This window comes from Bufo gargarizans, chromosome 6, assembly GCF_014858855.1.
Source record: "Bufo gargarizans isolate SCDJY-AF-19 chromosome 6, ASM1485885v1, whole genome shotgun sequence".
NCBI classification, from domain to species: domain Eukaryota; kingdom Metazoa; phylum Chordata; class Amphibia; order Anura; family Bufonidae; genus Bufo; species Bufo gargarizans.
Window position 1 is genome coordinate 196,763,482 of NC_058085.1, and position 23,550 is coordinate 196,787,031.

The window sequence follows — 23,550 nt, forward strand, 5'->3', positions numbered from 1 at the left end:
TTGTGCGCCTGCGCGGCACACCTCCTCACGTCATGTCCGGTGCGACCGGAAGTGACGAGGGTAGGGAAATCTCACGAACTAGGGAAGTATAACATTACACCGGCCTTTGGGGTGTGAGGGCTGGTAACTACTTGGTTGGATAGTCAGCCAGCCTATGCCATGATGCCAGCAACAAGCAGTGTTTTTTTTTTTTTGGGGGGGGGGGGGGGCGCCACAAGGTTATCTCGCACAGGGCGCCTGAACACCTAAGGCCGGCCCTGACTTCATGCTTCCATCTGCTGAAAAGCTTTATGGAGATGAAGATTTCATTTTTCAGCACAACCTGGCACCTGCTCACAGTGCCAAAACCACTGGTAAATGGTTTACTGACCATGGTATTACTGTGCTCAATTGGCCTGTCAACTCTCCTGACCTGAACCCCATAGAGAATCTGTGGGATATTGGGAAGAGAAAGTTGAGAGACGCAAGACCCAACACTCTGGATGAGCTTAAGGCCGTGTCACCACCAGACATCTGAGAAGCTCTGACAGACGTCTAGAACCTCCTCCTTGAGGTTCCTTTGTTTTGCTTTCATTTTCTCATCTCGTTAGCCTCTCTCAGCTGTCATGTAGTTGCACTGATTGCATCCCTTTAAATCCTTTTCCCATAGTGCATCACTTTGCGGTTTATACAACTTCCTGGAGTGTGTGCATGCTGTTCCTACTTCAGAGTCTTCTACAAGATAAGTTTTGTTCATTTATTTGTGTCTTTCTGTTTGCTGGATCCCAGGTGACACTGACTCCCTCCGTATCTAGAGTAGGGAGCCGGTGGTCGTGTCCCCTCACTATTATAGGGTGTTCAGGTGTTATACAGTCGAGGTACGAGGATATGCGATCATCTACCATTGGGATTTTCGCATAGACTGAGCAGTCAGGGAGAGAGCCAGGTCTGATGCAGGGCTCTCCCTTTTTGTTCCTTAGTTTTGGATCCAGTCAGTCGTATATTCATTTTGTGTTTTCTAGTTTCCTGCACACCTTCCGTGACAGGCCGCTATCAAAGCATCCTGGGCCTCCATAACACCTCAGCAGTGCCACAGGCTGATTGTCTCCATGCCACGCCGCATTGAAGCAGTCATTTCTGCAAAAGGATTCCCGATCAAGTATTGAGTGCATAACTGAACATAATTATTTGAAGGTTGACTTTTTTTGTATTAAAAACACTTTTCTTTTATTGGTCGGATTAAATATGCTAATTTTTTAAAATAAGAATTTTGGGTTTTCATGAGCTGTATTCCAAAATCATCAATATTAAAACAATAAAGGCAAGAATTACTTCAGTTGTGTGTAATGAATCTAAAATATATGAAAGTCTAATGTTTATCAGTACATTACAGAAAATAATGAACTTTATCACAATATGCTAATTTTTTTAGAAGGACCTGTATTTATTACAGATACAAAGACTCCAGCCAAGTCGTATTTGATGCAACTTGTTTTATTTGCGTACAAAATATAGTTGCTGCGGCGGAGTGACTTTTCGGCACCTCTGTGCCTTCATCAGACTGCAGCAAAGACAAGTAAATATAAATCAGTGAGTATAGTACATATAGTACATATAGCATTTGTATTTACGCATTTGTACTATTATCTTTTCCATTTTTTCTTGCTTTTTTTTTCCTTAAAAACTTTGATCCGTGATTCCACGTTTTTTCATAATGTATACGTTTGTGGATGTACCATGCATATATAGACATGCGCTATGTATCCGCTGTCATGTTATACTGTACTATATGTACTATACTCACTGATTTATATTTACTTGTCTTTGCTGCAGTCTGATGAAGGCACAGAGGAGCCGAAAAGTCACTCCGCCGCAGCAACTATCTTTTGTACGCAAATAAAACAAGTTGGCTGGAGTCTTTGTATCTATTGTAAAAGGGGTGGGAACCCTACTCCAGCAGAACTATCCACCAAGTGCTACAAGGGCTCTGCTTGTATATGCATCTATTTATTTGTTTTATCAATTTCAATAAAGATATATTTTTGTATTATATCTGTGTATATGCTGAGTGTCTGGGTTTGTCCCATCTAGGAGCAATGTAGCCGGCAGAAGAAGCCGCAGAAGTAGGGGGGGGGGGGGGTGGAAGCAGCAGCGCAGAAACAGGCCAGAGCGGTTGATGACCAGTCCCGCTGTCCTTGAATAGTTGACTCAGTCTTCAACATCATCTCAACTGACATCAGACACACAGAGCCAGGAGTCGGTGGGTTCCTCTGACACCATACTTAGTTGGCATGGCCTAGGACCAAGCTCTGTGTCCTCAGCTGTCCTGAACCTGCCTCTTTTCTTTGCTGTTCCTTGTGCAAGGCAAGTAATGTAGTCTGCCGTCTCTGCTCTGCTTTTCAGAGAGGATGAGCTTATTGAGGACAATCAGCAGCTACTGACAAGCCCAGAGCCTATTTCGGACAATCAGCAGCCCAGATTTGGAGGAGAGGTCCGCTGCTTCCTCCTGTAGGTGTGCGAGTAACAATGATGATAGTCGCGTGGGAGCAGGTGTTGAGAGCGCTCAGGAACGCGGCCATGAGTTTAGTGAGGGTGACATAAGTGACGAGCAGACAGTAGTGAATGATGATGTAGCTGATGACACATGTGGTTGACTCTGAACATTTCAGAGAACTGATGGCTTGTGTTGAGCCAAGATAGTGAGTGCAAAGCCATCACTACCATTTAAAAAAAAAAAAGCTGTACCAGCCCTGCAAACTTACATACACCAGAAGGTGGGCCAGTCCTTGAGCCTGTCAGTGTCTGGTACAGTTCATGGCAGCTCCAACGTGTGGAGCTTTACCTATGTTCGAGGCCCACTGGGTAAATATGTTTCCTGCCCAGGCACAACTTGCCTTTCGCGTTCTCCTGCTGTGATTCAGGTGCCAATGTCCTCCTCTGTCTCCTTATCATCCACTTTGTCCTCAGCCTCCACTGTAGGCACAGTTCTGAGTGGTCCTCCCGCATACCACCTAGGCAGAATATAGCCATGTTGGTTGTGCCATCGCCCAGGGGGACCCTCTGTGCTCACTCTCCACTGCCATGACTGCTGGAGGAGGCAAGGGTGGGGGAACTGGAGCAGCAGTAGCTTAGTCAGCAGTATCTTTAGTCTCGAGTCTCTGATGAGCAGGTTTCTGCTGAAGAACTGAAGAAACCAGCCAGCAGCAGGATATGGAGAAGATATACAGGTTAAATTGATTCAAAGATCAAAAAAGGACTCAAACCGCAATCTTTCTCGGAGTGCAGCAGGTCTATGGTGAGGTAGGTTCCAATTCAAACAAGTACAAAGTTCTATAAATGAGACCGCGCAGCTCATACACCACCAACTGGAATATACACAGTCAGACTTGAAGCAGAGAATCTTCTTCACATGTATTTAATCACTGGGCTTGCGGTCTGACTCCAACAGTCATTCACTCTATTTCCTAGATGTCGTACGGATAGAGCTTGACATAGTGAAGTACCGCAAGTATTTCATTAATCACACATTTATTGTTATAATCACAAAGTTAAAACTGATCAGCACATATAAAATCATATGGAGTATTTTTTCAGTTTTAAACCTTTCCGACCCGGGTTCCGCTTTCGCTTGCTTCGTCAGGAGCAACTCTATGTTTTAATTCCCAGCCGCCCTTTTATAATTATGTGGGCGTTATCGACATTCATCAAGCTTCACTAAAAAACGGTCTGGACTTACTTATACTCTACTAATACACTTCAAAAACATAAAAACCGTAAAAAAAACAATTCATCTTAAAAGCTTATAGCTAAAACATGTTTTTCAAACAAATAATTCAGACCTTTTACTAACATATATGCCATGCTCCAATATAGCCTACCTATATGCATTATTAACCCATATAGAAAACATAATTAATTTGGGCTGTGTTCACATTGATCATAAACCGCATGATGTATTTATCTTGCTTTTAAATAATGGTAAATGAGGTATAGATACAATTTCAAGTGTTTTAAATAGATGCAATTTATGAGCAATGTGAACACAGCTCAAATTAATTATTATTATTTATTATTAAAGCGTCATTCATTCCATAGCGCTGTACATATGAGAAGAGGTATACATACATAATACAGACAATTGCACTAATCATAAACAAGACTAGTTACAAACTGGTACAGAAGGAGAGAGGGCCCTGGCCGTGAGGGCTTACAATCTACATGGTATGGGAGATGGACACAGTAGGTGCGGGTGAAGTTGGTCCTGGCGGTATAGAGGCAGCAGGGTCACTGGTTGTAGGCTTGTCTGAAGAGGTGGGTTATGTTCTCTATATGGGTTAATAATGCATATAGGTAGACTATATTGGAGTATGGAATAAATGTTAATAAAAGCACTGAATTATTTGTATAAAAAACATATTTTAGCTATAAGCTTTTAAGATGAATTGTTTTTTTTTTATGTTTTTTAAGTGTATTAGTAAGGAGGAGTATAAGTAAGTCCAGACCATTTTTTAGTGAAGCTAGATGAATGTTGATAACGCCCACATAATTATAAAAGGGCGGCTGGGAATTTAAACATAGAGTTACCCCTGATGAAGCAAGCGAAAGCGAAACCCAGGTGTAAAAAAATACTCCATATGATTTTATATGTGTTGATCAATTTTAACTTTGTGAGTATAAAAATAAATGTGTGATTAATGAAATACAGTACTTGCGGTACTTCACTATGTCAAGCTCTATCCGTACGACATCTAGGAAATGGAGTGAATGACTGTTGGAGTCGGACCGCAAGCCCAGTGATTAAATAAATGTGAAGAAGATTCTCTGCTTCAAGTCTGACTGTGTATATTCCCGTGGGTTGTGTATGAGTTGTGCAGTCTGATTTATAGAACAAGACATGCAGCAGAACCTGAACCAGCAGGTGGTGGCATACTTGGACAGCACCCTGTCATTCCAGATCCAAGATCCTTTGGACTACCAGGCAGCCAAAGTAGAATTAGAATTGTGGCTGCAATGGGTCGCATTTGCTCTGGGCAAGTTTTTTTTTCTGCCCAGCCAATAGTGTGGCATTAAAGCAGGTGTTTAGTGCAGCGGGAAGGGGGGGGGGGGCATAGTTACCACAAAGAGAACTCACCTTTCAACACAAAATGTTGAGAGATTAATCTTTATAAAAATGAATCAGGCATGGGTCAGCCAGGATTTCCACATACCAGTGCATCGGAGTAAATCAATCTGGCAGTAATGTTCTGACTGCAGTGTGCTGCCACAGCAGAACATTGTGAAATATGGCCCGTTACTTTTGGCCACGTGCTTTAGCCATTATTCTGATGCTGACACTCACTTGCTGCCTCAGCTGCCATCTTCTACTACTGCCACAATCTTTTGCTGTTACTGCCACTGCTGTTGTCCCCCCACTCTGTGACTGGGCCACTATGTTGACTCTTCTTGCTGTTTCCACCCTCACCGGCCACTACATTGACTCCTCATGCTGTTTTCACCCTCACCACTCTGTGACTGGTCCACTATGTCGACTCCTTATGCTGATTCCACCCTCACCACTCTGTTCTGGGGCCACTTGTGTCCCTGTTTGGCCTTATTGACATTACCGTTTATTTTGCCCTTCTGATCTGTCAGAAGAACCAAAAAATGAAAAACACCACGTATCCTGTCTTTGGAACATCCATAAGGCCTCGATCGCACAGTCAATATTTTGAATCTGGATTTCATCATGATTTAGAAGCCAAAAGCAGGAGACATGGAAATATTTCCATCACAGCAACTCTTTTTTGAACCTAGTCCTGTTTTTGCCTTACAAATACTAATAAATTACTGACCAAATACTAACCGTGTGAAGGCAGATGCTCAAAGACAGGATCCGTCTTTTTAGGGTTGTTCTTCTGACGGATCATAAGAAGGGAAAAATAAACAGTGATGTTAACACAAACATACTGCTGACACCCTACTCTGTCAAGGTGCCACTACTTGTATCAGTGGCTAACAAAATAGGTTATCTATCAATCTAAGTGGAAACAACAGACCGTGTAAAATGAGTCAGCTCGTTCCCACTATATTAGAATCTTGGGCCACTCCACAGTTAATTATATTATCCCTGACACTAACACTGAACTGTAAGGCTGAGTTCACACTTCAGTTATTTGGTCAGTTAATTCCAGCAGTTACTGTATGGTGAGCCAAAATCAGGAGCAAATCCTATTCTCAGATAAGGTATTCTGAAAAGATCTGCACATGTTCTGTGTTTTTGAATTGTAACTGACCAAAGAAGTGAATTGGGAACTGAGCCTAATAGTGACATACAGTAGTGCTGGGCGAGCATGCTCGGCCGAACACCACGTGTGCTTGAGCGTAATGCTTGAATCTCCTCCCCGCATGTTTGCCAATAAACATGCGGGGAAGTACTGGCACTCACTGTAATGGCGTATCCATGTTGGTTACTGGCATTACAGTTTACAGTGATTGGCTGGCGGGAACGCGTCATCGGGTGCTCATATAGCACTGATGACACGTGGTTCGGCTCAGTCTTAGTCAGGGAGAGCTGCAGCAGAAGGGACAGATAGTGTAGAATAGAATAGTTGTAGATAGTGGAGAATAGATAGAATAGTTTTTTGTTTCAGGCAGGGTTTACTGTTAAAAGGTGTTAGAGACCCAAAAGTCCTTTTAAGGACTATTGTTTTATCTGGCTGCAATATATATATATATATATATATATATATAAAAAGCATTAATGTTTTTTACTTTTAAGAATTCGTCTAAACCATTTTTGAAACTGTCTACTGTTCCTGCTGTGACCACGTCCTGAGGAAGTCTATTCCACAGCTTCACAGTTTCTACAGTAAAGAAGCTTTGATGCTTCCATAGACGGAACTTTTTCATCTCCCATCGGAGGCAGTGCCCTCTTCTCTTTTGAGCGCATTTTATATAGAACAGCTTTTCACCATATTTTTTGTATGGCCCATTTATATATTTGTATAGGTTAATCATGTCCCATTTAGACGTCTCTTCTCAAGACTAAATACATTCAATTATTTTAATCTTTCTTCATAACTAAGACTGTCCATTCCCCTTATCAGTTTAGTTGCTCTCTTCTGTACTTTTTCTAGCTGCAGTGCATCCTTTCTATGTACTGGTGCCCAGAACTGAACTGCATATTCCAGATGAGGCCGCACCAATGCTTTGTAAAGTGGTAATATTACATCCCTGCCCCGCCAGTCCATGCCTTCTTTAATGCATGACAATATCCTGGTGGCCTAAGAAGCAGCTGATTGACATTGTATGCTGTAATTTTATTTACCATCCACAAGGACACCCAAATCCTTCTCTATAAGTGACTCTCTCAGTGCTACATCACCTAGGACATATGAAGCACAGAGATTATTACTACCAAGATACAGAACTTTACATTTGTCCACAATGAACCTCATTTGCCAAGTTGATCATGAATTATATACATAACAAAAAAGTGTGAAACAACTGAAAATATGTCATATTCTAGGTTCTTCAAAGTAGCCACCGTTTGCTTTGATTACTGCTTTGCACACTCTTGGCATTCTCTTGTTGAGCTTCAAGAGGTAGTCATCTGAAATGGTTTTCACTTCACAGGTGTGCCCTGTCAGGTTTAATAAGTGGGATTTCTTGCCTTATAAATGGGGTTGGGACCATCAGTTGCCTTGTGGAGAAGTCAGGTGGATACACAGCTGATAGTCCTACTGAATAGACTGTTCGAATTTGTATTATGATGAGGAGAGAAGAAGTAAAATAGTCGCGGCACTCACCGGAGTAGACGAAATATTGCTGCTTTATTGAAGCTTCCTTAGAAGAAATAACATAGTAGTTCCAGGGGCGGACACGCTATTGCAGGCGGCGACGGCCGTTTCGCGCGTGGGATCGCGCTTCCTCGGGCCGCATACAGGTGACCAAGAGAATGCCAAGAGTGTGCAAAGCAGTAATCAAAGCAAAAGGTGGCTACTTTAAAGAACCTAGAATATGACATATTTTCAGTTGTTTCACACTTTTTTGTTACGTATATAATTCCACATGTGTTATTTCATAGTTTTGATGCCTTCAGTGTGAATCTACAATTTTCATAGTCATGAAAACAAAGAAAACTCTTTGAATGAGAAGGTGTGTCCAAACTTTTGGTCTGTACTTTATATCACTGGATGTACTAACAGCCCCGGCGCCACATCAGCTGCTTTCTCTTCATTTGTATATATAGAGCTAATAAAACCATTTAGTAACTATGCCTTTTCCTTATCTTCAGTGACTACCCCCTTTTACCATTAGTTAGTAGACCTACCTGCTCAGACCTAGGTTTTTTAGCATTTATATATTTAAAGAATTTTTGGGGCTTTGTTTTGCTCTCTTTTGCTACCTGCTGTTCGTTTTGTATTTTTGCTAAATTTGATCTCCTTTTTACAGATTTTATTAGGCCCTTTGTAATCGTCAAACGCTATAGCTGACTCCTCAGATTTGTATTGTTCCTATCTCTTCTGTGATGTTAGGGGGTCTAAAGATTACACCAAGTATTATTTTTTCAGTGTTTATGTCCCTTTGAACTTCCACCAAAAAGGTTTCCACATCCTCACCATTCGCACCCACAATTGCCTCTTTCACACTTGTCTTCAGATCACTCCTCACATACAGGCACACACCACCACCTTTCTTATTGACCCAGTCTTTCCTAAATAGTGTAAAACCCTTAATATTAACAGCTCAGTCATGCAAAGAGTAGTGATGATCGAGCACCCCGATGCTCGGGTGCTCTGCCTGAGCAAGCCGGGATGCTCGGGTGCTCTACTAAGCACCCGAGCCCTATAGAAGTCAATGGGAGGACCCAGGCATTAAACCAGGCACCCCCTGCTCTGAAGAGGGGAGGGTGCCTGGTTCATAGGAAAAGGTCAGAAATGGATGGAAACACCACCGAAATAGGTCCGGGACAGCATGAGGAGGATGTCTGGATGCATCTTGGACTACAATGTCGCTGCTGGTAACGATGTTGCCCGAGTTGTACGCCACTTTTACAGATTGACCATAAAACTCACAAAACCAAAGATAAAAGCGATTTTAAATGAAAAATTGTTAGGAAACATTCTTTCCTGTATATTTACTTTTATATAAAGAGCAAGTTCCGGAAAAAAAATCGTGATTTTCGCAACTGGGGCCATGACTAAGAGGGACGGCCAGTGGTTTCAATTGTGTTGACCGGATTCTTGGACGATCAAACTGAACTCATTGGAAGAGGAACGGCCAGTGGCATCCGTATTGTACCTGTAGAGGTGAAATTCTTGTGCTGGCGCAAGCCGAGCCACAGCCGAAACCTTTGTTGCCACAAACGTTTTCATTAATCAACAACTTAAGTTGGAGGTTTGAAGACGATCCCCCACAGCGTTATTCCCATTTCCCACCGAGCATTTTCTGGGAAACTAAAGTCTTTGGGTTCTTGGTGGAGTATGGTTGCAAAGCTGAAACTTAAACTAATTGATGGAGGGGAGCCTGGGGCCTAATTTGACTACGCACGGGAAGCCTCACCCGGCCCGGACACGGAAAGGATTGACAGATAGATACCTGTTTCGTGATTATGTGGGTGGTGGTGCATGGCCGTTTTGAACGTGTAGATCGAGACGATTTGTGTGGTTCATTCCGAAAACCAAAGACACTCCTCCATGCTAATTAGTTACGTGACCCCCGGTGATTACGATTGTGTTGACCAGACTATCATCTGATGATAATGAACTTGGAATAGGAACGTGCGTTGAGCTGACCGTGTAAAAAATTGTAGGTGAGGGCCTGCTGCCGCTTTGTTAACTCTAGATAACTTCTAAGCTGATCGCACGTCCCTGTGATGTTGACGATTTATTCGGATGTCTGCTCTATCAACTTTCGATGTTCTTTTTTGCTCCTACCATGGTGACCACGGGTAATGGGGAATCAGGGTTCGCTTCCGGAGAGGGAGCCTGAGGGATGGCCACGGCTACCACTTCCAAGAAAGGCAGGTAGGGGCGCGCAAATTTCCCAGTACCGACTCAGGGAGGTAGTGACGATAAATAACAATACAGGACTCTTAAGAGAGCCTGTCATTGGAACGAGTACAAAAAAATTACAGGGAATGTCATAGGTATTTAGGATGAGGAAACGTTATACAGGAGAGGTAAAGTATGATTGATGGCCTGCTGGTGACCCACTAAAACACTAGGGGTGAGTGTCTTCAGCTGAGCTGAACATCTAAAACATTATGGGTGAGGGTCTGCTGGTGAGCTGACCATCTAAAACATTATGGGTGAGAGCCTGCTGGTGAGCTGACCATCTAAAACATTATGGGTGAGGGCCTTCTGGTGAGCTGACCATCTAAAACATTATGGGCAAGGGCCTGCAGGTGAACTGACCATCTAAAACATTATGGATGAGGGCCTGCTGGTGAGCTGACCATCTAAAACATTATGGGTGAGGGCCTGCTGGTGAGCTGACCATCCCAAAAATTATATGCGAGGGCCTGCGGGTGAGCTGACCATCGAAAACATTATTCATGCGAGGGCCTGCAGGTGAGCTGACAATCCAAAAATTATATGCGAGGGCCTGAGGGTGAGCTGACCATCGAAAACATTATTTATGTGAGGGCCTGCGGGTGAGCTGACCATCCGAAAAAGACATATACACGATGGCATTATATGCGACAATTAAGCATGTAGATATGATGGACGAGGAGGAGGAGGATGAGAAAAGGAAGATTCAACCATATACCCTTTTTTGTGGTGGAAGGGGTGCATGGGAATACAGAGTATTCATTACATTCTAAACAACACATTTAAAGTGCCTTTATGTTCAGTCGTGGCGTTCCTCTGGTGGAGTGGAGAAGTCAGGGGCAATCCAGGCCTTATTCATTTTTTATAAGAGTCAACCTGTCAGCATTTTCAGTTGACAGCCGGATACGCTTATCTGTTATAATGCCACCAGCAGCACTAAATACCCGATCAGACAAAACGCTGGCGGCAGGGCAGACCAGCATCTCCAAGGCGTAGAGCGCCAGTTTGTGCCACGTGTCCAGCTTGGACACCCAGTAGTTGTAAGGCACTGAGGGATCACTGAGGACGCTGACACGGTCTGCTATGTACTCCTTCACCATCTTCCAAAACTTTTCCCTACTTGTGACACCAGGACGTGCATCATGTTGAGGATGCTGGCGGGGTGTCATAAAACTGTCCCAAGCCTTGGAGAGTGTTGCCCTGCCTTTGCTGGAAGTGCTGTGTGTTGCCCTTGTCTTCCCACCTCGGTTTCCCAAGGAAGTACGGACTCTGCTACCAGCGCTGTCAGATATAAATTTTTGCAGCAATCTGTCAACAAGGAACTTCTGGTATAGCACCATTTTGCTCGTCCTCTCCACCGGAGGAATGAGAGATGAGAAGTTCTCTTTGTAGCGGGGGTCCAGAAGGGTGAACACCCAGTAATCCTTGTTATCTAAAATGCGTATAACATGAGGGTCACGGGAAAGGCAGCCTAACATGAAGTCAGCCATGTGTGCCAGAGTACCAGTGGGCAAGACTTCGCTGTCGTCATCAGAAGCTGACTGGAAAGGCGATGACCGTGCTGCTGCTGGTATTCTATTACTGCCTTTTGCTTCTCACAAAGCCTGTCCAACATGTTTAACGTGGAGTTCCAGCGCGTGCTCACGTCGCACAATAGCCGGTGAGCTGGCAATTTCAACCGCTGCTGCAGCGTCAACAGACCGGCTGAAGCTGTTGATGAATTGCGGAAATGTGCACACACGCGGCGCACCTTCACCAGTAGCTCGGGCAAATTGGGGTAGGTTTTCAGAAACCGCTGAACCACTAGTGAAAGACGTGGGCTAGGTATGGGATGTGTGTGAGCTTGCCGAGCTCCAAAGCCGCCACCAAGTTACGCCCATTATCACACACAACCATGCCTGGTTGCAGGTTGAGTGGCGAGAGCCACAGCTCAGTCTGGTCTCTTATCCCCTGCCACAGCTCTGTGGCGGTGTGCTGTTTATCCCCTAAGTATATCATCTTCAGCACGGCCTATTGACGCATCCCCACAGAGGTGCTACACTGCTTCCAGCTACCAGCTGATGGCTGACAGGTGCTGCACGCGGAGAATTCGGAGGTGGAAGTGGAAGCGGAGCCACTTACATAGGTGCTGGCAGTAACCCTGATGGAAGTAGGGCCCGCAATCCTGGGCGTCGGTAGCACTTGTGCCATCCCAGAGTACAAGTCGCTCCCAGCCTCCACCACGTTCACCCAGTGTGCCGTCAGGGAAATGTAGCATCCCTGGCCACAAGCACTTGTCCATGTGTCAGTCGTTAGGTGGACCTTAGCAGTAACTGCGTTGGTCAGGGCACGGTGATGTTAGCAGACACATGCTGGTGTAAGGCGGGGACGGCACACCGCGAAAAATAGTCGTGGCTGGGGACTGAGTACCGAGGGACGGCCGCTGACATCAGGCCGTGAAAGGCCTCAATGTGCACAAGCCTAAATGGCAACATTTTAACCGCCAGTAACTTAGAAAGTTGGGTGGTTAGTGCCATGGACTGTGGGTGGGTGGCTGGGTATTTGCACTTGCATTCAAATGCCTGGGGTAAAGACATTTGGATGCTGTGCTGGGACAGGGAAGTGGATGTGGTTGCTGATGGTGCTTGCGACGGTACAGGTGCAGCGCGGGAGGAATCCGGGCCTGCGGCTTCGACAGGCAATTGGTCGTCACCCAACATAGGGTAAGAGGAGGCAGTGGTGTGACCCGCGGACACAGATTGTGGACCCAGGCGTTCCTCCCACTTATTAGTGCGGTGCTTGGCTGCCATGTGGCAGATCATGCTGGTGGTGGTGAGGTTGGTACTGTTCACACCTCGGTCATTTTGGTGTGGCACAGGTTGCAAACTACTATTCTTTTGTCATCTGCACTTTCTGCAAAAAAGCGCCATACCGCGGAACACCTACCCCTTGGCAAGGGAGATTTCCGCAAGGGGGTGCTCCGTGGAACACTTGCGGGCCTGTTTGGCATGGCCCGCCTTCTCCCTGTTGCCACCCCACTGCCTCTTCCAGCTTGTTGCGGTGCTGCAGATCGCTCCCCCTCGGGACTGCTGTCCTCGCTCACGTTTCCGCCTTCCCATGTTGGGTCAGTGACCTCATTGTCCACCAAGTCCTCTTCAACTTCCCTACTCCGATCATCCTCCTCATTTGCTGACCCCAACACAACTTCAGTGATTGACTACGGTATATCATCCTCTTCATCAACCTCTGCAGACAGTAATTATGGTTGACTTGATGGCAACTGTGTCTCGTCATCATCCACCTCCTGTCACAACCAGACAGCTGAGAAGCTCTGACAGAGGCCTTTCAGAACCTCCTCCTTGAATTTCGGTGTTGTGGTATTCAGCTCCTCCTCTCGTCAGCCTCTCTCAGCTGTCATGTCTTAATTGCTTCCCTTTAAATGCCTCCCCAGAATGCTTTTCTGGGCGGCTTATATTTCTTCCTGGAGTGTGTGTGCACGCTGATCTGTCCTCCTGTTTGCTTCAAAGCTAAGTGTACTTTTATATGTTAATATCTGTTTGCTGGATCCCAGATGACCCTGACTCCCTCCGTGTCTTGTGTAGGGAGCCGGTGGTCGTGTCCCCTCACTATAGTAGGGTGCTCAGGGCTTTATAGTCAAGGTTCGTGGATATGCAAACCTCCACCATTAGGATCTTTGCATAGGCTGAGCAGCCAGGGAAAGTGCCAGGTCTTCTGCAGAGGTCTCCCTTGGTTCCTTAGTTTTCGGATCCAGCGAGTCGTTTATACATGTTGCTTTGCCTTGTTACCTGTACACATTCCGTGACATTATAAGCCGCCAAAACCGTCTTAAGCATGGATCCGGTTTCACTTTTGGCTGAACGCTTCCAGGGTCTTTCATTGGAGGTAGCTGACCTCCGTAAGACTTTGTCTCAGCTTCAAGTGACCGGTTCAGCTTGCGTTCATGGAGCTTGTTCTGAGCCTAAGATCTCGCTCCCGGATACGTTCTCCGGGGGTAGTGAGAATTTTGTGCGTTTTAGAGAGGCTTGCAAACTCCATTTTCGCCTTCTTCCCCATTCTTCTGGTGATGAGGAACGGAGGGTGGGGATCATTATATCGCTGCTCAGGGGTAACGCTCAGTCCTGGGCCTTTTCGCTGCCGGAGGGGGCACGGCCCCTCCGTTCAGTGGATGAATTCTTTTTAGCCCTGGGTCAGATATATGATGATCCGGATCGTATTGCTCTGGCGGAGTCTAGACTACGTCTATTATGCCAGGGTAAACAATCCGCAGAAATATACTGCTCAGAATTTCGGAGTTGGGCAGCTGAGACTGGTTGGAATGATGCTGCACTCCGAAGTCAATTTTGCCATGGTCTTTCAGAGGGATTGAAAGATGCATTTGCCTTTCATGAAAGGCCTATTTCTTTGGACTCTGCTATGTCTCAGGCCGTTCGTATTGACAGGCGTCTTAGAGAGAGAGGAGAGATCTCTCTTTCCTGTCATACTCGGTCCCAGGACTGTGCAGCGGTCCCATTCTCTGCGCAGGGGTCTCAGTCGCTGTCAGCCCCTTCTGAGCAGGAGCCCATGCAGCTGGGGTTGATTGCTTCTGACAATAGAAGATTCAGCCCGCATGAGAGGGTTTGTTTTTGTTGTGGAGGTATTAATCATTTGGCAAATATTTGTCCCTCTAGGAGATTCAGGCAGTTCTCTGGGTATAATAAAGAAACAAAGAGGAAAAAATCTTTGAAAAATGTTCCGTCTGTTACTATTGGCAGGATTGAGGCGGAAATTGAAGATTTTCCGTTTGCTTGTAGTTCCCGTTTTGTCCTGCCGGCTAGGGTGGCGCTAGAGAGCAAGAACATTTTTTGTGAGATTTTTGTGGATAGTGGAGCAGCGGTCAATCTCATTGATAATCACTTTGCGATAACTCATGGTTTCCAGGTGTGCGCTTTGAGAAAGGATATTCCTGTGTTTTCTATCGATTCCGCTCCACTTTCTCAGAAGTCATTAAAGGGCATAGTTCACAATATCCGTTTAATTGTGAGTGATGCTCATGTTGAGGATGTGTCATGTTTCGTCCTTAGCGGTTTGCCGACTCCTCTAGTGTTGGGGCTACCCTGGCTCACTAAACATAACCCCACCATTGATTGGCAAGCGAAGCAAATAAATGGTTGGAGTGACTTTTGCAGAGAGAATTGCCTCATGACATCTGTTTCTGAGGTTGCTACTAAGACTGTACCATCTTTTCTCTCTGAATTTTCGGATGTCTTCTCTGAGAGTGGAGTTCAGGATTTGCCCCCGCACAGGGAGTACGATTGCCCTATTAATCTCATCCCAGGCGCCAAGCTGCCTAAATCTCGTTTATACAATCTTTCCCAACCTGAGAGGATCGCTATGCGTGCTTATATCTCTGAGAGTCTGAGAAAGGGACACATACGACCCTCAAAGTCACCTGTTGCCGCTGGTTTTTTCTTTGTTAAGAAAAAAGATGGTTCTTTAAGACCTTGTCTGGATTTCAGGGAGCTGAACAATATCACAATTCGTGACCCTTATCCGCTTCCTCTGATCCCGGACCTGTTTAACCAGGTTGTTGGGGCTAAAGTCTTTTCCAAATTAGATTTAAGAGGGGCATACAACCTGGTCAGGGTCAGAGAAGGGGACGAATGGAAGACGGCCTTCAATACCCCTGAGGGCCATTTTGAGAATTTGGTTATGCCTTTTGGGTTGATGAATGCCCCAGCCGTTTTTCAGCATTTCGTGAACAGCATTTTTTATCATTTGATAGGAAAATTTGTATTAGTGTATTTGGATGACATTTTGATTTTTTCTCCCGATTTCAAAACTCATAAGGAACATTTACGTCAGGTCTTGCTCATCCTGCGGGAGAATAAATTATATGCGAAACTGGAAAAATGTGTGTTTGCGGTTCCAGAAATTCAATTTCTGGGGTTTCTTCTCTCCGCTTCTGGTTTTCGCATGGACCCCGAGAAGGTCCGCGCTGTGCTTGAGTGGGAGCTTCCTGAGAATCAAAAGGCGCTGATGCGTTTTTTGGGCTTTGCCAATTATTACAGGAAGTTCATTTTGAATTATTCCTCTATTGTTAAACCACTCACTGATATGACCAGAAAGGGGGTAGATTTTTCTTCTTGGTCAGTAGAGGCGCGTAAGGCCTTTTCTGATATCAAGGAGAGTTTTGCTTCCGCTCCCATCTTGGTGCAACCTGATGTTTCATTACCCTTCATAGTTGAGGTTGATGCTTCTGAGGTGGGTGTGGGGGCGGTCTTGTCTCAGGGTTCCTCTCCTGCCAATTGGCGACCGTGTGCCTTTTTCTCAAGAAAACTCTCCTCCGCAGAGAGAAATTACGATGTGGGAGATAGGGAATTGTTGGCCATCAAGTTGGCTTTTGAGGAATGGCGCCATTGGCTAGAGGGGGCCAGACACCCTATTACCGTATTTACTGACCATAAAAATCTGGCCTACTTGGAGTCAGCCAAGCGTCTGAACCCGAGACAGGCCAGATGGTCGTTGTTCTTTTCTAGGTTTAATTTTGTTGTCACGTTCCGCCCTGGAGTTAAGAATGTGAAGGCAGATGCCCTGTCACGTTGTTTTCCGGGAGGCGGGAATTTTGAAGACCCGGGTCCCATTTTGGCTGAAGGTGTGGTGGTCTCTGCTCTTTTTCCTGAATTGGAGGCAGAGGTGCAGGCAGCCCAGTCAGAGGCTCCTGATCTTTGTCCTCCTGGGAGGTTGTTTGTGCCTCTCGCTTTAAGACACAAGATTTTTAAAGAACACCACGATACGGTCCTTGCTGGGCACCCGGGGGTAAGAGCCACACTGGATCTCATCGCTCGGAGATTCTGGTGGCCTGCGCTTCGTAAGTCGGTTGAGGGTTTTGTGGCAGCCTGCGAGACTTGCGCTCGTGCCAAGGTCCCTCATTCACGGCCATCAGGTCCTCTCCTTCCCTTACCCATTCCTTCCCGTCCTTGGACACATCTGTCCATGGACTTTATCACGGACCTGCCTCGTTCCTCGGGGAAGACTGTGATTCTGGTGGTGGTGGACCGTTTTAGCAAAATGGTGCATTTCATCCCTTTTCCTGGTTTGCCCAATGCTAAGACGCTGGCGCAGGCATTTGTTGATCACATTGTCAAGTTGCACGGTATTCCTTCAGACATAGTCTCTGATAGGGGCACGCAGTTTGTTTCCAGATTCTGGAAGGCTTTCTGTTCTCGCTTGGGGGTTCGGTTGTCATTCTCTTCTGCTTTCCACCCGCAGTCGAATGGCCAGACAGAGCGCGTCAATCAGAATCTGGAGACATATCTGCGTTGTTTTGTGGCGGAGAATCAAGAGGATTGGTGTTCTTTTTTGTCCCTTGCTGAGTTTGCTTTAAATAACCGTCGTCAGGAGTCCTCTGATAAGTCACCATTTTTTGGTGCATATGGGTTTCATCCACAGTTTGGGACTTTCTCGGGAGAGGGGTCTTCTGGTTTACCTGATGAGGACAGATTCTCCTCGTCTTTGTCATCTATTTGGCAAAAGATTCAAGATAATCTAAAGAGCATGAGTGAGAGATATAAGCGTGTGGCTGATAAGAGACGTGTGCTTGGTCCGGACCTGAATGTTGGTGATCTGGTGTGGTTGTCTACCAAGAATATCAAATTGAAGGTTCCCTCCTGGAAGTTGGGTCCTAGGTTTATTGGGCCTTACAAAATCCTGTCTGTCATCAATCCTGTTGCATACCGTCTTGATCTTCCTCAGACTTGGAAGATCCATAATGTTTTTCATAAGTCCTTATTGAAACCTTATGTTCAACCCATTGTACCCTCGCCTTTGCCTCCTCCTCCGATTATGGTTGATGGGAATCTTGAATTTCAGGTCTCTAGGATTGTGGATTCTCGTCTTGTCCGCGGTTCTCTTCAGTACCTTGTTCAGTGGGAGGGGTATGGTCCTGAGGAGAGGATGTGGGTCCCAGTGACGGACATTAAGGCCTCTCGTCTCATCAGGGCATTCCATAGGTCCCATCCTGAGAAGGTGGGCTCTGAGTGTCCGGAGTCCACTCGTAGAGGGAGGGGTACTGTCACAACCAGACAGCTGAGAAGCTCTGACAGAGGCCTTTCAGAACCTCCTCCTTGAATTTCGGTGTTGTGGTATTCAGCTCCTCCTCTCGTCAGCCTCTCTCAGCTGTCATGTCTTAATTGCTTCCCTTTAAATGCCTCCCCAGAATGCTTTTCTGGGCGGCTTATATTTCTTCCTGGAGTGTGTGTGCACGCTGATCTGTCCTCCTGTTTGCTTCAAAGCTAAGTGTACTTTTATATGTTAATATCTGTTTGCTGGATCCCAGATGACCCTGACTCCCTCCGTGTCTTGTGTAGGGAGCCGGTGGTCGTGTCCCCTCACTATAGTAGGGTGCTCAGGGCTTTATAGTCAAGGTTCGTGGATATGCAAACCTCCACCATTAGGATCTTTGCATAGGCTGAGCAGCCAGGGAAAGTGCCAGGTCTTCTGCAGAGGTCTCCCTTGGTTCCTTAGTTTTCGGATCCAGCGAGTCGTTTATACATGTTGCTTTGCCTTGTTACCTGTACACATTCCGTGACACCTCCTTAAACACATCATCTTGTGAGTGTGAAGGCTCTAGAGGTTGAGAATCAGGGCACAAGATCTCATGTCCCTCTTCAAGAGTGCTTGGGGAGAGGGCCAAATTAAGTGATGGGGGTGAAAATAGCTCCTTGGAACATCCGAGTACCGGATCGCTTGTTTGGCCAGACTCTACATGGTGGGAGGAAGGATGATCAGGGTGAGGATTGTGTTGTTGACCAGACTGTTGGCTACTGAGACTGGACTTGGTGGAAGACAGGGTGGTGCTTAACCCAGTGGAAGCATTATCTGCTGCAATCCAACCGACCACCTGGTCTCACTCTTCTGACTTCAAGAGTGTTGTCTTCAAACAGGGACATAAAGCTAGGTATCGTGGATGACTGTTTTCCTTGTGCTCTGGCAGCAGGCACAATTGCAATGCGCCCTGAGCCACGGCCTCTGCGTGAACCATCACGTCCACCTCCCCGTCCCTTAATACTCGCCTTCTTCATATTGACACTGGATGTCACTGATATTTGGATTAAATATAGGCGTCACACACGGCCTAGATATCAGTGCTGATTTGCTTCTCACTGGTCACAGCAAGCAGAGTTTGTATAATACAGAAACTGACTGTAACTGCAATTTGGATCAAATATAGGCGTCACACACGGCCTAGATATCAGTGCTGATTTGCTTCTCACTGGTCACAGCAAGCAGAGTTTGTATAATACAGAAACTGACTGTAACTGCAATTTGGATTAAATATAGGCGTCACACACGGCCTAGATATCAGTGCTGATCTGCTTCTCACTGGTCACAGCAAGCAGAGTTTGTATAATACAGAAACTGACTGTAACCGCAATTTGGATTAAATATAGGCATCACACACCGCCTAGATATCAGTGCTGATTTGATTCTCACTGGTCACAGCAAGTAGCGTTTGTATAATACAGAAACTGACTGTAACTGCAATTTGGATTAAATATAGGCGTCACACACGGCCTAGATATCAGTGCTGATTTGCTTCTCACTGGTCACAGCAAGCAGAGTTTGTATAATACAGAAAATGAATGTCACTAACGGTCGCCCTGACACAAAAAAATAATTCCCCCAAAATAAATTTTGCTGCCACCTCTAACAATAGTCCTTAAAGGGACTTTTCGGTCTCTGAAATGTTTGAGATCAAATTTGCTCTACGCTCGCTCTGTCCCTTTCTAACAGCAGCTCTCCCTGACTCACAATGAGCCGAACCCGCATGGCCAGGTGCTATATAGCACCCGATGACGTGTTCCGGCCAGCCAATCACTGTAATGCCAGTAGAAAACATGGCTAATAGCATTACAGTGATGGCAATACCTACCAGCATGTTTATTGGCTGCTTAGAAGGCGCCAAACGTCCGGGGAGGAGACTTGAGCATGGCGCTCGAGCACATGTGGGACTCGGCTGAGCATGCTCGATCATCACTAGCGAAGAGTCCAACCATGTCTCAGCCTCACCAACTATATCTATGTGTTCTTCTAGCACCATTGCCTCCAGCTCCCCCATTTTTCTAGCTAGACTTCTGGCATTTGTGAAAATACACTTTAAATTACTATTACTATTACTATAACCATTTTTTCCCCCTGGGCAGTTGCACCCCCCCCCCCCCTTCCCGCCATTAAAGTGCAGCCCGTCCCTACTGTAGAACCTGTAACCGACCGAGAAGTCAGCCAGTTCTCCATGACATTCAGTGTAATTTTTTTCTTAGCCGCTTTTGACAACGACATTACCTGCGCTACATCTACTGTATAACGTTTGCGCATCCTAAATATCTGTGACATTCAGTGTAATTTTTCTCTTAGCCGCTGGTCACAGCGACATTACCTGCGCTACAACTCTTGTATAACGTTTGTGCATCCTAAATATCTGTGACATTCAGTGTAATTTATTTCCGCATACACCTACAAAACCTGCGCTACTGTACGTGTGACATACTTGCAAGCATATATACCATTTAATGTGCTCAAGGCGAGTAGTAAGGAACGGGGAAGTGGCCGTTCTGCTGATGGTGCACGCAGAGGCCGTGGCCCTGGGCACGGTTAAACTGTGTCTGCTGCCAGAGCACAAGAAACACACTGATCCACAATACCTAGCTTCATGTCCCAGTTTGCAGGGCGGCGCAGGACACCACTGTCGAAGTTACACTAGTGCGACCAGGTGGTTGGTTGGATTGCAGCAGATAATGCTTCCAGTCGGTTAAGCACCACCCTGTCTTCCACAAAGTCCAGTCTCAGTAGCCAAGAGTCTGGTCAACAGAATCCTCACCCTGATCCTCCTTCCTCCCAGGCCTTTGAACAAAAGCGCAAATACCCAGCCACCCACCCACAGGCCATAGCACTAAATGCGCACCTTTCCAAATTGCTTACATTGAAAATGTTGCCATTTAGGCTTGTGGACACTGAGGCTTTCCGCAGCCTTATGGCGGCGGCGGTCCCTCGTTACTCAGTCCCCAGCCTCCACTATTTTTCCCAGTGTGCCATCCCCGCCTTATACCAGCATGTTTCCTGTAAAATCACCTGTGCCCTGACCAATGCAGTTTTTGGTAAGGTCCACTTAACGACTGACACATGGACAAGTGCTTTTGGCCAGGGACGCTACATATCCCTGATGGCACACTGGGTGAAGGTTGTGGATGCTGGGAGCGACTCGTACCCTGGGATGGCATAGGTGCTTCTGACGCTAAGGTTTGCGGGCCCTACTTCCATCAGGATTTCCGCCACCACCTATATTAGTGGCTGCAACCCCCCTTCTCCTCCTCCATCTCCTCCTCCACTTTCACCTCTGAATTCTCATCTTGCAGCACCAGTCAGCCATCAGTCAGTAGCTGGAAGCTGTGTAGCACTGCAGTGGGGTAGCGGCAACAGGCCGCGCTGAAACGTATTTGCATAGGTGACAAACAGCACACCGCCGCAGAACTGTGGTAGGGTATAAGGAACCAGACTGAGCTGTACAACCTACAACCAGGCATGGTTGTGTCTGATAACCGGCCGTAACTTGGTGGCGGCTTTGGAGCTCGGCAAGCTCACACACATACCATGCCTAGTGCACGTGTTCAACTTAGTGGTTCAGGGGTTTCTCAAAACCTACTCCAATGTGTCTGAGCTACTGGTGAAGGTGCACCGTGTGTGTGCTCATTTCTGAAAGTCATCTGTAGCTGCCGCCGGTCTGGTAACGCTGCAGCAGCGCTTGCAATTGCCAGCTCACCGACTGTTGTGCGACGTGAGCATGCGCTGGAACTCCACGTTCCACATGTTGGCCAGGCTTTGTGAGCACTAGAGGGCAGTTGTGGAATACCAGCTGCAACATGGTCGTCGCCTTTCCAGTCAGCATCTGCTCTTCACAAGCAACGAGTGGGCATATATGTCTGACCTCTGTGAGGTTTTACTCAACTTTGAGGAATCAACACAGATGGTGAGCGGCGATGCCGCTATTATCAGCGTAACCATCCCACTTCTGTGTCGAGCTCGCTGCTCACAATAAAGGAGGACGCTTTGCAAGTGGAAAAAGGTGGAAATGGGGGATGACAGTACACAGGGTGATAGCCAGGCCACCCTCAGTTCGTCTTCTGAGCACGAATTGGATGATGATGAGGAGGAGGAGCAGGAGACAATTGCCTCCGCTACAGAGGTAAGTACCCATAGCAGGTTTATTCCATCTATTCAGCGTGGATGGGATGAAGAGGAGGAAGAGTATGAGGCGAAAGATAGTCATCCTGCTGATGAGGACAGCGAAGTCTTGTCTGTTTTGACTCTGGCCCACATGACTAACTTTATGTTATGCTGCCTTTCCCATGAACCTCGCGTTATACGCATTTTGGCCAACACCGATTACTGGTTGTTCACCCTTCTCAACCCCCACTACAAAAAGAACTTCTCATCTCTAATTCCTGTGGTGGAGAGGACTAGCAAAATGGTGCAATACCAGAAGGTCCTTGTGGAAAAATTGCTCAAAAAATTTCCAGCTGACAATGCTGGCGGCAGAGTACGCAGTTCCTTGGGTAACCGATGAGGGGAGACGAGGGGAACACACAGCAGTTCCAAAAGAGGCAGGGCAACACTCTCCAAGGCCTGGGATAGTTTCATGGCACCCCGCCAGCACCCTCACCCTGATGCGTGGCCTAGTGTCACAAGGAGAGAAACGTTTTGGAAGATGGTGAAGGAGTACATAGCAGACTGTGTCAGTGTCCTCAGTGATCCCTCTGTGCCTCACATCTATTGGGTGTCCAAGCTGGACACGTGCCACGAACTGGCGCTCTACGCCTTGGAGGTGCTGGCCTGCCCTGCCGCCAGCGTTTTGTCGGGGCGGGTATTTATTGCTTCTGGGGGCATAATAACTGATAAGCGCATCCGCCTGTCAACTGAAAATGATGACAGGTTCAAAATGAACAAGGCCTGGATTGCCCCTGACTTCTCTACTCCACCAGGCATAAAGGCACTCTAAATGTGGATTTTATGGTGTATTGAATACACTGTATTCCCATGCACCGCTTCCACCACAAAAAGGCTATATGGTTCAATCTTCCTTTTCTTGTCCTCCTCCTCCATCATATCAACATGCTTATTAGGCTGCCCTCGCTCCTAATGTTTTAGAGGGTCAACTCAGCAGCAGACCCTCACCCCTAATGTTTTAGAGGGTCACCAGCAGGCACACACCCATAATGTTTTAGAAGGTCAGATCAGCAGCAGACCCTCACCTCTAATGTTTTAGATGGTCAGATCAGCAGCAGGCCCTCGCCCCTAATGTTTTAGAGGGTCAGCTCAGCAGCAGACCCTCACCCCTAATGTTTTAGATGGTCAGATCCGCAGCAGACCCTCACCCCTAATGTTTTAGATGGTCAGATCAGCATCAGGCCCTCGCCCCTAATTTTTTAGAGGGTCACTGGCAGGCCCTTGCTCCTAATGTTTTTGAGGGTCACCAGCAGGCCATCAATCATAATTTTTCAAGGGT

The 23,550-nt window shown here is 46.4% G+C and overlaps 1 protein-coding gene across 2 annotated transcripts in view; it reads right to left on the bottom strand.

Moving 5' to 3' along the window:
• The window catches only part of LOC122942385 (L-threonine ammonia-lyase-like), a 184,283-nt gene that overhangs the window by 64,255 nt on the left and 96,478 nt on the right, over window positions 1-23,550 (bottom strand). The window lies entirely within an intron of this gene.